This window comes from Ambystoma mexicanum, chromosome 9 (genome assembly GCF_040938575.1).
Source record: "Ambystoma mexicanum isolate Mex_15411 chromosome 9, UKY_AmexF1_1, whole genome shotgun sequence".
Classification (NCBI taxonomy): domain Eukaryota; kingdom Metazoa; phylum Chordata; class Amphibia; order Caudata; family Ambystomatidae; genus Ambystoma; species Ambystoma mexicanum.
Window position 1 is genome coordinate 1,095,999,871 of NC_090931.1, and position 12,808 is coordinate 1,096,012,678.

At 39.3% G+C, this 12,808-nt stretch overlaps 1 long non-coding RNA gene across 1 annotated transcript in view; it reads left to right on the plus strand.

The window, feature by feature from the left end:
- The window catches only part of LOC138489778 (uncharacterized), a 173,717-nt gene extending 169,473 nt beyond the window's left edge, over positions 1 to 4,244 (plus strand). Inside the window, exon 3 of the long non-coding RNA XR_011274897.1 lies at positions 4,085 to 4,244. This is a non-coding gene — a long non-coding RNA (uncharacterized lncRNA). The remainder of the gene's footprint in view (positions 1 to 4,084) is intronic.
- Positions 4,245 to 12,808: the final 8,564 nt, after the last annotated feature.

Below are 12,808 nucleotides of genomic sequence, written 5' to 3' on the forward strand. Positions count from 1 at the left end.
TTCCCATTATCTTGACTGTGATGAATATGATTCTCTTTAAGTTCTCTTATTCTCCAAGTTTCTATTTTGGTCACCTTGACTGGGATGAGTATTAATACTCATATAATGATTCACTTTCACTTCCCTTGTTCTTACTGTGATATTCTCGTTATCTTCACTGTAACAAGTGTTAGAACTTTAATCCTCATTCACTACTCTTATGCTCACTGTAATACTCTAATTTTCTTGACTGTGATGAGTATGAGCACTTTGATAATGATTCTCATTCAAGTCTCTTGATCTCACTGTTATATTCTTGTTAGCTTGAACGTAACGAGTATGAGAACTTTGATGATAATCATTGACTTCTCTTGCTCTCACAGTGATATTCTTGTTATCTTGACTGTAACAAGTATGAGTACTTTTATAATGATTCTCATTAACTTCTGTTATGCTCACAATTATATTCTGGTCATCTTGACCGAGACAGGTAGGAACACTTTTATAATGATTCTCATTCACGTCTCTTGTTCTCAATGTAATAGTCTTGTTTTTTGACTGGGATGAGTAGGAACACTTTTAAAATGATTCTAATTCCCCCACCCAGGTCTCCCGATTTACCTGTTACCTGACCCTTTTGGGGATAACTTCATCAGAATTTCGCTTTGCTCCACTTGGGCTCTCTCCTTTGGTTGTTTGATTCTTCTTCCTTGCTCGGTGTCTCATACTCTGAGTCTTCCTCTCAAATTGCTTTTCGGTATCCCAGGTATCAACACGTTGTGCAGTCTCCACCACTAGCTCTCTGTGGTCAAACCAGCACTGGCTGCTCCTCTCTTTCTCCAGTTGATAGGACAGAGGGTGCCCAATCCTTTGCTTTAGGATTGGCACATGTTTTGTATTTCAGAGGTCTCTCAGACTCTACAGTCCCCTCCCCCTTCTGTGGGTCTTTCTACGCCTCTCTCTTCTCTGGCCTCTCGGGGACTTTCATCTCTTGTATTCATCAGCTCCATCTCAGTTAAATACATATCTTCATTAAAGGGATATTCGCAGTTTCTTATTTACAGCAATCCATACTTGTTCTTTCTTGTATACAATGCCTTATGGGGAATGGTTGTGGAGGTAATGTTGGGAGGATCTTTAGGGAGTTCGTCACAGGAACTTGAGTCTTTGTCCCATCATGGGGAGTTTCCCCTGGTGAGGTTCCGCTAGCCCCTTCCCCTAGGGAGGGTGTTGCCAGGTGGGCTCATCTCCCTGGTCTCATGTGGGGGCTCCCCCTCAAGAGAAGTAAATTAATTCATGCAATTCATCACATCATGTAAAAAAAAGTGTTACCAGAAGTGGTATTCAAACCCAGCGTGCATGATTGTTCCTCATTTCTATGGCCATATTTTATGTGCTTGCCAATCCAACACTGTGCAAGTAAAGCCTGTAGAAGTGTAGATTTCCGACAAAACATCATCCATCATAGATGTATGATAATACCTCAACATACTTCACTAGGCACTCGGCTTGGAACACCTTGAGAAAAGTATATATGTTTCCACACCGATCTGAATTCAGGACTCCATATGGACAGTACATTTGTATCCAGTATTCTCATTTCCATTTTGTTTCAGATGCTCCTTATAATTAATTTAAAGAAAAACAAATACTAATACTACAGGAACACTGCAATAAGAAGGATCCATATACTCTCACAAAATTTGAGATGTTGATAACCTCCTGATTATCCACACTGTGGTGAAACACATGTTGAGGTTGAACATATCAGAATTTCAATAAGCAGCAACAAATTTGGATCTTAAGTTAAGTGTGAAGGTGAACACACTTAACTTAACAAAAAGGATTTATTTGAACCTTAATATGTTGGAAAACCTAATGTATTACAAGTGTGAGGTTTTGCACTTTGTACATCATAAGTTGAATAACTTTGGCACCTATCACAATACGCACTTCAATGAACTTGGACAGTAGCCAAAGTGCAAGTATTCTAAATATACAAATGTAAATACTATTAAAGGAACCTTTGGTGATTTCACATTCAATACTCTCCTTGAATTTAATAGCTGAGCGCACAAGCATTACCCCTCTAAACAACAAGTATCTGTTTCCATTTAGCATCTCGCCATAGAGCAAGTGGAGGGTGTACTTACTGTCTCTTTTGTCATATAAATCAAGCAGAGTTCCATTGATGAGACAATGGATCTTGCATTAAAGTAAGGGAGACATTGTGTGTCAGCCGATTATATAGCTGTCAAGGACAGGTGTTCGATACATGAATCATTATCCTAGGAGGAGACCACCCAGGTTAGACAACATAAACTCCTGGTTCTTATTTTGGAAATGAGAACCGCCTCCTAAAATGAACATCCAAAGGAAAGCCAATCTACGAGATACAGTCACTCTTGATAAATAAGAACTAGTCCATCCATCAACTGAATCCACAAAATCCACAATACTGTACGATTCAGACTTTAGTTCTACTATGCCTTTTGGAAAAAAGAGGGAAATACATGGGATTATATAATAACCATGAAATCAACTCATTATCAGGATTTCCGAATTTAAATGAGAAGTTATCTCAGGAATGGATAGGGCATATATTTTTGTGCATATGGGGATCGATTACGTTTTTCTACAAATACATCTCACCTTTGCTTTTCTTACATTTACACCTGCAAACTGGGCGGGTTGTAAACTGCCATCTTGTGAGTATGTAATCTGTTGATCGATCGCCCTAAACTCAAGTGCTTTGCTGGCAATAAATCATAACTCACTCCCCTTTGACATCAGCAGACATGAATTCTAAGCATATGCCACTTGTCCCCATGCCAGTGTACCACTCATTCAAGCGTCCTCTGAGTGCAACGTTTTGCAATGTTTCTATGAAAATCACAAGATGCCTCTTTTGCTCATTACATATCAACAAACTCTTTCTCCTCTGAAAACAATTGAGTTTCTCCTGCCTTTGTGTCCGTATATTTGATTCTTGGCCTCCATGACTCCTTGTTTCTGCTCTGTTCAGCTACCAACTACAACGCATACAACACAAAAAAGGTACTTACACGTATGCTATGAATTGTCTCTACAGGCGCTTTGATTTTCTATAATTATTACATAATTGACAAATGTGTTTTCTTCACCAGATATAAATAGTATTCTTAGATCAGTAGGTTGTTTCATGTGCGAATGATTACTTTCTATCTTTGGGCATATTACTCTCACCTATTGTTTGCATTATTGTTTTTTTATAACATGACTTTGTCTTCTCTTCTCACTTTTCTTCTAAATAACATTTCAAAAAGAACCATCAATGCATTCTTTTATCTGAAAAACAAAATATGACTTTTACCCACAGTGTTTTTTCTCCAACTTCAATCCTCACACATTATGGCCCGTTTCAAGGGCTTGTGTATGTACCAGAGTACACTGTTTAAGATATTTGTGAGTGGGAACGCCAGTAAAACAATTATCAATCGAATGAAAGCAGTGGTGATCGTTTTGCAAAATCCTGATCCTCGTTGACTGGAAGACGTTTCCACATGCCTTTGATGTGAAATAATGCTGATGTTGGTTAAGAACACCTGTTGTAGAGAAAACACTGGCTGCTTGGCCTACATAGTAGACGATTTATTGAATTGTGCATTTATGGGTCTCCACCACTATGCATGACCCAGCAGAGAGACTCCAGGGCAACCTGCCTTGCACATTCAGTTTTAAGAATGATGATGGTGCTGACGCACAAACATATTGCAACCGTTCGCTCTTGTGTTCCTAGCAATGAATACGTATTGTGTATATGCCTTTTATCAGCGCCAAATTTGCACAATTTCTTTCTTTATTGTTTTACAATTTTCCCCAAAACTATTTTTCTCACTTACAAGCTACCAACCAAAAAATTGTCTGATCGAGTTATTTATTTCATTGCACATATACTTGTTCATATCATGTGTTCGAAATATTGGACTTTGAACTCCTTTACCCAACAAATATGTTTTTGCTTTTGTATATATACCTTTTTTCAGAATTATGCCAAAAAAGGAAAAATCAATTATTCAATTAGTTCACTTAGCTCAATAAAATAATTTCTATCTATTTTACACAGATGATCCAGGTGTGTGGTATATTGATCGTTCATGTAATGGACTCACAGAAGAATGGGATTCAGAGCTTGCCGTTTCATACCTGTCTATGTTGTCAGAGCCACCAGAAAGGAATTTCCCAGGGCCTCAGTGCAATATACTGGATATATATAACCATTCTTAAATTCCAGATCGATATAACCATAGTTTGTATTGACATTTTATTCTTTCTTTAAAAATTGTGTTTTAATCAAATATAATATTTTTAATAAAATATGTATGACTCTAATAACTCGTAATAGTTTACTTTCTCAATCTTTGGAGTTTGTGTATTTCATTCCAAATGTTTTACTATCAACCCATATACATATGTTCAAACTGTTTTTTGATATGTTTCATAACATTATTCAACAAATCATAAACTCACAAGTCACAATACCAAATAATAAGTACTTGTATTCTAAGGGAGATTACATTTCCCATTTATCTATTCATACTATGATTTTTCTTGGTGTCACATACTCTAGATTTCATAGTGTTATATTTATGAATACCCAATGATTTTCTAAATTAAAGAAATATGAACAATCGTAACATTTTTAAAAGTGTTTCAAATAAAAGTAATGATCTAATATGAAGACATGTGAATAATAGGTTTTGTTAAATTCTGCAACACCATAGACCAACAATACATAAGTGGTATGCTCTATCAGCCAGATCAACACATGCTATTCATACTGCTTTCGATGTGTTACCTATATCAATCAGACTTTATAATAATCTACCCACCACAACTCCCTTATCAAAGCAATGTTGTCACTTTGTCCATGCACTCTCATTCAGGGTGGGTCTTGAGCCAGCAGGTCCTTGGTGCATAACACAATGCACAATGCAAAGCGGTCTTGCATCTAGTGACTCTTGACCCAGTGTCTCCATACTCGCCTGCACCTTTTCTGCTTACTTCATCCTGATCCACACCCTCCCTGGGGGTTGGTGGTTGGGAACTGTTAGGCAACGTTCCTTCCATATTTTATTGACCCCCACATTTTACACTTTCTCCTGACCTTTGGCAAAGAAGTATCACGATGGACTTACACCAAAGGTATACCTCCAGTACCCCATCCCCATTCAACCTGCCAAGTTCTTTGAGAAATTGAAGTAAGGTCAGTGAGTAGTTGCAATAGTTACTGGTGCCCCTATCTCCTCCATCATAACATTTGTGAAGAATGTTTATTTGTATTCCCTCCCATTGCATTATAAATGTTTGTTGAAGAAGCTCCTCCAGAAGCTAGGAAACATATTGTATTTCACTGTAAATCCCTTTGAAAGACTTCTGGAACAATCTTCACACTCCCAGGAACATTTTCTAACTCCATCCCCTCTGCTAAAGGTACATTGTGAACTTTTGGGCCCAAGGCCCCATTCAATGTAGGGTTGGACTAATAAAGCAAGGGATTATATTCCCACAAAATACTTACACACTTGTCTAACTACTTACCTTTCCTTTCAGGTGTATGGTGAATTACATGTGTTGCATTAACCAACTGTGACTGTAAACTTAGAGTGTGATATTATTACATGCTTGATTCATTTTTATAGTGTGTTTTTATCTATATAAGTAGAATAATTGTGTATGTCAGTGTGTGAACTCCGTTTGGACCCCACTCACTTCTCCTAAGTCCTAGCCTTAACCACACTTCATTCTTACCTTTATTGGGTTTAGCTAAACTCCCAGAATCTCCTATTCCCTTTAACTAGGCTGGCCTCCTAAAATCTGTCTACCAGGCCAGAATTTAGAATTCTGTCTTGACAGGCGCTGAATACCATTTACAACTCAAAGGGGTCTTTTGTCCGTAGACCATTGGCAACACCAGACTTGGTATCTCCATACTCCCCTTTAAAGACCCTGTCATTGCAATCAACATGTATATGAGTCATTCATCATGGGCCCACACCTTTTCTGCTTACTTCATCCTGATCCACCCCCTGCACTTATCAAAGGCAGTACTCACTAGGACTCCTTTGAAGACCTTGTCCCTGCATGCAACATATGTATGACACCATTGAAAATGTCCTGGACATATGCAGCTCACTTCATGCTTCTCTCCGCCCACCTTACACTCCCATATGAAAGGTAATTCTCACCTAATCCCTGAACTCACAATGGCCATTGGTGTGCCCATGTTCTTTTACAAAACTGTACATTATCAATCCTGCACCTACCTCAAAGCTTGGATATACCCTAATATGTAGATAGTATATTATGCCTCTAAAATAATAATTTAGAGACATGCATTCCATGTGATAAACTTCCTTGCACACCCACTTTTCAAAGTATTTATAAAAAACTTCACAAATCCAGTGGTCGAAGTTTATGAAAAGAAGTAGTGGAACTAAGTTCCTGGCTGGCCTGTCCGACTTCCCAAAAATCCCATTGCCACACCCCCTCCCAGCACCAAACAAACCCCTAACGTAACATACCTGCTGTTTAGGGCAACATTCGGTGCAGTGCACTGAAGTACAAGTTTCAAATTCTTCCTGCACTTTTATTTTAAAATGAAACCATTCCAGAACGGGTTCTTTTTAAAGTAAAAGTATAAAAACAGTAAAACTTAATTTAAAAAAGTTTAGGAGCACCGCTCCCAACTGCTCCCCCCCACTTCGGCCACTGCACAAATCCTTAGCAAGAAATAATCTTTGCATTCTACTGTGATATTTGCATTGCACAGTTACTTTTTTTATGTTTCAGAATCTCTATGTAGATTTTCTAAACCACAGGAAATTGAATTTGTGTCTCATTATAAACTAAGATTTATTATGCATAACTTTTTTTTCCTTTTAAATGTTATTTGTTCTTGCACTTTGTTTTAAAATATGCAAGCGTTTCATCATATCTCTGCTTGACATTAAATAATAAAGAAATTCCATGTTCAAATCTTTGAACTTTTTAATGTATCAATATAACTTTAAAAATAAGTTTTTTAAACCTAATTTATTGTTAGCACTGTCATCTTTTGTGGCATCAGGGATGTAAAAACGAACAGAAACTGTATTTTACGTGTGACTCACTGTTAAGATAGGTAGATTGACAGGTCACAGTTGTTTCCAGGGCTGTTGACAAATGGAAAGCCTGGTTGCATTGAAGGTATTTCTTTTTTATAAATTAGTTGCATATTTTATATACATATATAAATATACCAGTGAAAAAAAACCTTGTTAAAGGGACATTATGGTTAAGTTGCGCTACTAAAAACCTATCAAATTCAGTGAAAAAACTTTGTTAAAGGAACATCATGGTTACAAGTAAAACCGAAAAACCCATAAAATTTGCCAGTTATGGTAAGGTAGGCAACCATAGCTCACAACACCACCAGGCACTGCTAAGACTAATACCCATGACATCAAAGATGACATCACAAATGACATTCATGACATCACTAATGACATACATGTCTGGCTACCCCTTCTTTTTGGTTCACTAACCTATCTAGGCCAGGTGGTGTTCTTCACTGACCGTCAGGAAGTAAAAATGTAAAAGGTACTATGTTTGTAGACCTTACTCTTCTCATATGTACTTACACTACTTTGTTTAGAATCCACTCAAATTAACCAAGCATATACATAAGGGAAGAAGCTGCTTTAAGACACAGCAATTATGTCTATACATGAACTTAAGTAATTAGGTTATGAACACTTTCTGGTAATGCTGCTTTTTTTTGTTGCTTACTTTATTTTCCCTGTATATACTCATATTTCTATGCATTGTGGTCTTTTTATATTTTGTGTGTACTCGTGCGATTATACAGTAAGAAAGGCATTGTTAGGTACTTAGTATAGGTGTCACAGTGCATTTTACTATCCAATACAGTAAGGTTTTGAATATTGCAGCTCTATGACACATGCTGCAGAGAATGCCTACATTTGTATATGAGTTAATTCATGTACTGGAATGAAGTCAGTAACACAATGGTGTTTATAGCAATGCATCATATAATGAACTATTTGGCACATGATAGTTCGTTCAATCATTTTTTAAGATTTTTCTTCGAACATTATAATGACAATCCCTTGTAGAGCCTGTGCATAAATACTAAATGCACATGTGATGTCATTAGTGATATAATGAATGACATTTGTGATGTCATTTTTGATGTCATGGGTATTAGTTTTAGCAGTGCATGGTGGTGGCGCGAGTTATGGTTGCTTACCTTACCATAAGTGGCAAATTTCATGTTTTTTTGGCTTCACTTGTAACCATAATGTCCCTTTAACAAACATTTTTCACTGAATTTGATAGGTTTTTAGTAGCGCAACTCAACCATAACATCCCTTAAACAACATATTTTCACTGAATATAGATACCCTTCGTTTATATAGATATACCATACAACATACTGAACCCCATTTCCCCTGCTAATTGCTACAATGTCCGAGGACTGGGTGAATGTCCGCGGACTCGGGAACAATAACACTGTCCAAAAGCTCTCGGGGTATGTTACACTGTTGTATCATACAGCAAATACACTGAACATGTTCAAAGAGCAGCATATAAATTAATTACATTAAAAAAAATAAGAAGTAAAAACTTATATGTAAGACACCAACAGTGCAATTAAATAGAATATGAAACATAATGGCACACACCAAAAAATAAAATAGCATATGCCTCCAGCAGAATTACCTACCTGATGCTTTATACAGAAACTGCAAACCAACTATCAACAGAACACCTACAAAGCAGTAACAGCAAAAGTGAAAAACAAACTGGTAAGTACACTACATTAATTCCTATAGGTATAAACTTTCTTTAGTAGGATACACTAAAAAATAATATCTTTTTTTACACAGAAATGACTAGCACTCTGGAGTGGCTTGAAGAAAAGTTCCCTGGGATGAAATGAGTGAAGACAGTGATACTACTGGTAGACACTGCAGTTTTCAAAGTAAGCCAAATAATACATATTATTTCACATGTACCTAACACTTTTTTTTTCTTTAACTGTACATACAGAAAATAAGAATAATACTCCAAAAATAGTACATCATGTTTGTTTGTTTGTTTATTTTATTTATATAGCGCTCCAGACCCAGGAGTAAACGTGCGATTAAGGAAAGGTTACACATATACAATATATATAGAATTTGCACTTATACATTTTAGAGTTAATATACAATATATACAGTCAGAGGTAGTTAGCGCGTACAATTAAGCATTAGAATGGTATGTACAGTATATGCAGTAGTCAGAGTCTTAGAGCTGCTTGGGATTGTTTTTATCCAATAGCCAGCCAATGACTAGTTTCCTGAACTGTTGGAAGGAATTGGTTGATTTGATATTCAATGGTAAGGTATTCCATAGTTGAGGGACGAGGACCATGAAGCTTGAGCCACCGGCTCTTTTGAAGGAGAATCTGGGCACCATGAGGCAGAGAGTGTTGGAGGATCTGGTGATTCTAGTATTTGGCTTCAAAGTGAGTTTGTTAGTGAGATAGGGGGGCGGGCTAAGTGGTTTAGGGCATTGTAAGTGAGGCAAATAATTTTTAAGTCAATTTTTTGTTGAATAGAGAGCCATTTGCAAGAGATTCTGATGGGGGGGATGTGCTCTCTCCTAGGAATGTTTAGTGCTGCTCGCAGCGCGTTGTTTTGGAGAACCTGAAATGTATTGATTATACCTTGGTTGGCGCCTAGGTACAAGCTATTGCAATGGTCAAGCTTGGATTGTATAAGATCTCTAGCCAGTGTGAGGCAGCTGTTGGTGGATAAAAATGGTCTGCAGGCTCTAATTAGATTCCCAGTGTAGGCGGTTGTTGAGGCGGTCATGTTTAGCAAGGTTAGTGTTAGCATCAAGGTAGAATCCTAGGGTTTACACATGTTTGACAATGGGGATGGTGTTACCGTCGATGATGATGTTGGTGTAGTCAGGGCTGAGTTTCTGTAGGTTATTGGGTAATCCGACTAGGAGGAGCTCTGTCTTCTCATCATTCAGGCAGAGGCAGTGTGTGGCCATCCATGCCTGAATGATGGAGAATATTTCGTTGACCCCAGTGACTCCGACGTTGTAGTTGCCAGAGATGGTGAGGAGTATCTGGGTGTCATCAGCATAGTTGGTGTAGGTGGCACCCAGATGGTCCAGCTTGTCAAAGAGAGATTTTGTAAAAATATTGTATAGGGTGGGGGAGACACAGGATCCTTGTGGGACACTGCAAGTGATGGGAATGGAGTCTGCTGCAGCCGCAGGTGAAAAGACCCTCATGGTTCTGTTGGCTAAGAAGGATTGTATCCACATGACGGCTCAAGGGGAGAAGTGGGCAGCGGATGAGAGGTTATTGCAGAGTATTTTATGGTTAACTAGGTCGAAGGCTGCTGAGAGGTCTAGAAGGAGCAGGATTGCCGCTTTACCTTTGTCTTTGATGTCATCGATCTGACTTTTAAGGTCAACAAGGGCAGTTTCTGTTCCATGTTGGGATCGAAAGCCAGACTGATGCAGCCCCAACAATTGATTGGACTCTTAAGTAATCCTGAATTTGCAAGTAGGCGACTCTATCAAGGATTTTAAGCAGGAAGGGGACAGTAGTGATAGGCCTGTAATTAGTGGGAATGGTTGGGTCTAAGGATTGTTTTTTTAGGAGAGGGAGGACCCATGACTGTTTCAGATTGTTGGGTATAGAGTTAGTAGAGAAGGATAGGTTTATAAGTTTGGAGATGAAGGGGGATAGGTCTCTCGCTGCATCTTTGATGAACTGGACAGGGCAGCTGTCCCCTTTGCAATTAGAAGGTTTGAGGGATGCTATCATTTTTTGGACTTCCGGTATAGTAACCTTTTTGAAAGTAAAGCCAGAGGTGATATTGGTAGGGGTGGATATGCAAGGGGTGGAGGAGCTACTGTTGGAGAGTTGTAGTCGTTTGGCCTCAATTTTAGTTTGCAGGCCAGTGATTTTGTTGGCTAGGGCATTTTGGATGCTCGTGCACCAAGGTTTGTCTTTCACACAGGTATCTGTGGGTGGGTTGGGATTTTCTAATTCCCTTAGAATGGTGAAGAGTTCTTTAGCAGAGGAACCTGCCTGATCTATTCTAATATTGTAAGCTCCCTTCGTAATACAGATTATCTCTTTTTTGTAGTAGGAGGATATGGTCATGAGATTGGTTTTATTTTCAGCTGATGGGGTTGTTTTCCATATGGTTTCCATTTTGGCTTTCTCTTTTCTGAGAGTTTTGAGTTCAGGAGTGTACCAAGAATTCAGGTGCGCTCTAGGTTTACCTTTGCGTAACTTTAGTGGGGCCACGGCGTCAATGGCGTGGCGTGTAGGAATGGAACAACAAACAAACACTGTGGAAAATCATCTAGTGCACTTAGAAGAAAAAATGGATCAATTTATGACCAATTTCATTATTTTAAAGAACTTTGTGGAAAACCATATTATGGAAAAAATGAAATATCACTGTCCCACGTGCACCTGTACCCCTTCTCAATGTACAAGTCAACCATCCTCTTAAATCCCCCATCACCAAAAAGGTTATGATGAGACCTCAATCCCTTCCTCCCCTACCACCCTACATGCAGAAAACCCTAATTCCCCTGTATATGTCTCCATTTCTGCTTCCCGCTCTCTTCATAATTTCTATATTTTTGTTTATTAATAAAGTGATTTGTATACTGTTCCAGTATGTGTCTACCTATTTTTTTTTCAAAAAGGCCGTTTGGGAGTCTGCAGACAGTATGACTATCCAGAATGTCTGCAAGTAACCAAAATGGGCATGTCCCACGGACACTTTGCATGTTCCTACTGTGTGCAATCAAAATGGAGGTGTCCATAGAACACATTACCTGTCCGTATGTCTGCAAAGTTGTGATGCACCTTTAATTAGTTTGGGGACCCTAACCCTGTCCGAAGGAGACTTGTGCGCATGCGCATCCCACCCTCTGGTTCCTATGAACATTGCACCTGCCCATATGTCATGATCTCTGCTTCCAAAAGATCAGGACTTGCCCGACTCCCTTGGAAGCAGACCCATAACCCCGGTTCCGAGTGCCAGCCAGTCCCAATTGGGACCTTTTGGACCCTGTCCTGGCGCCAGTGGCACCAGGCTCATAAAGATGCCCAGTCCCAGTGCTGGAAGCGCCGGGCTCATAATGCTTGGGTGGACTTACCTGCAGCAGACCATGCTGCTTACTTACCTGCCAGTTGAACCCCTGATCCTCTTCTGTTTGGGACTACTTTTCCTGTTGGGTGGGGCAGGAGCCACTCCCTAGATTCAGAACACTGGAACTCTTCTGGAAAGCAGGAACTCTTTTCTTACCTAGGCGTGGCTATGGAAGGAGACACCTAAGCACTACAGGAGGCTATTTAAACCACACCCGATGGATGAATCTTGCTTTGCGTTATTCTGCATTCTCTGCAGCAGAACGCTCATCGTGTCTTCTGCTTCTGATCCTGGGCCTAAGGGAACAAAGGCTTACCATCCTGGAATCCAGTCTTCAGCAGCACCTGTAAAGACAAAGAAAGAACAGGTTAGCACTATGGTCTTCAGTGGCAGCGCATCTCTTACCTGGTCCATTGGCTGTCACCAACGCCTCGCGCTGCATTCCGGCATCTGAAAGACAAAGGCTTACCTACTCTTCGCATGCTCCGGAGGTCTTCGCACTGCATTCCGGCATCTGAAAGACAAAAGCTTACCAGCTCTTCGCACGCTCCGGAGGCCTTCGGCGCTGCATCCTGCATCTGAAAGACAAAAGAAGGTGTGTTTAA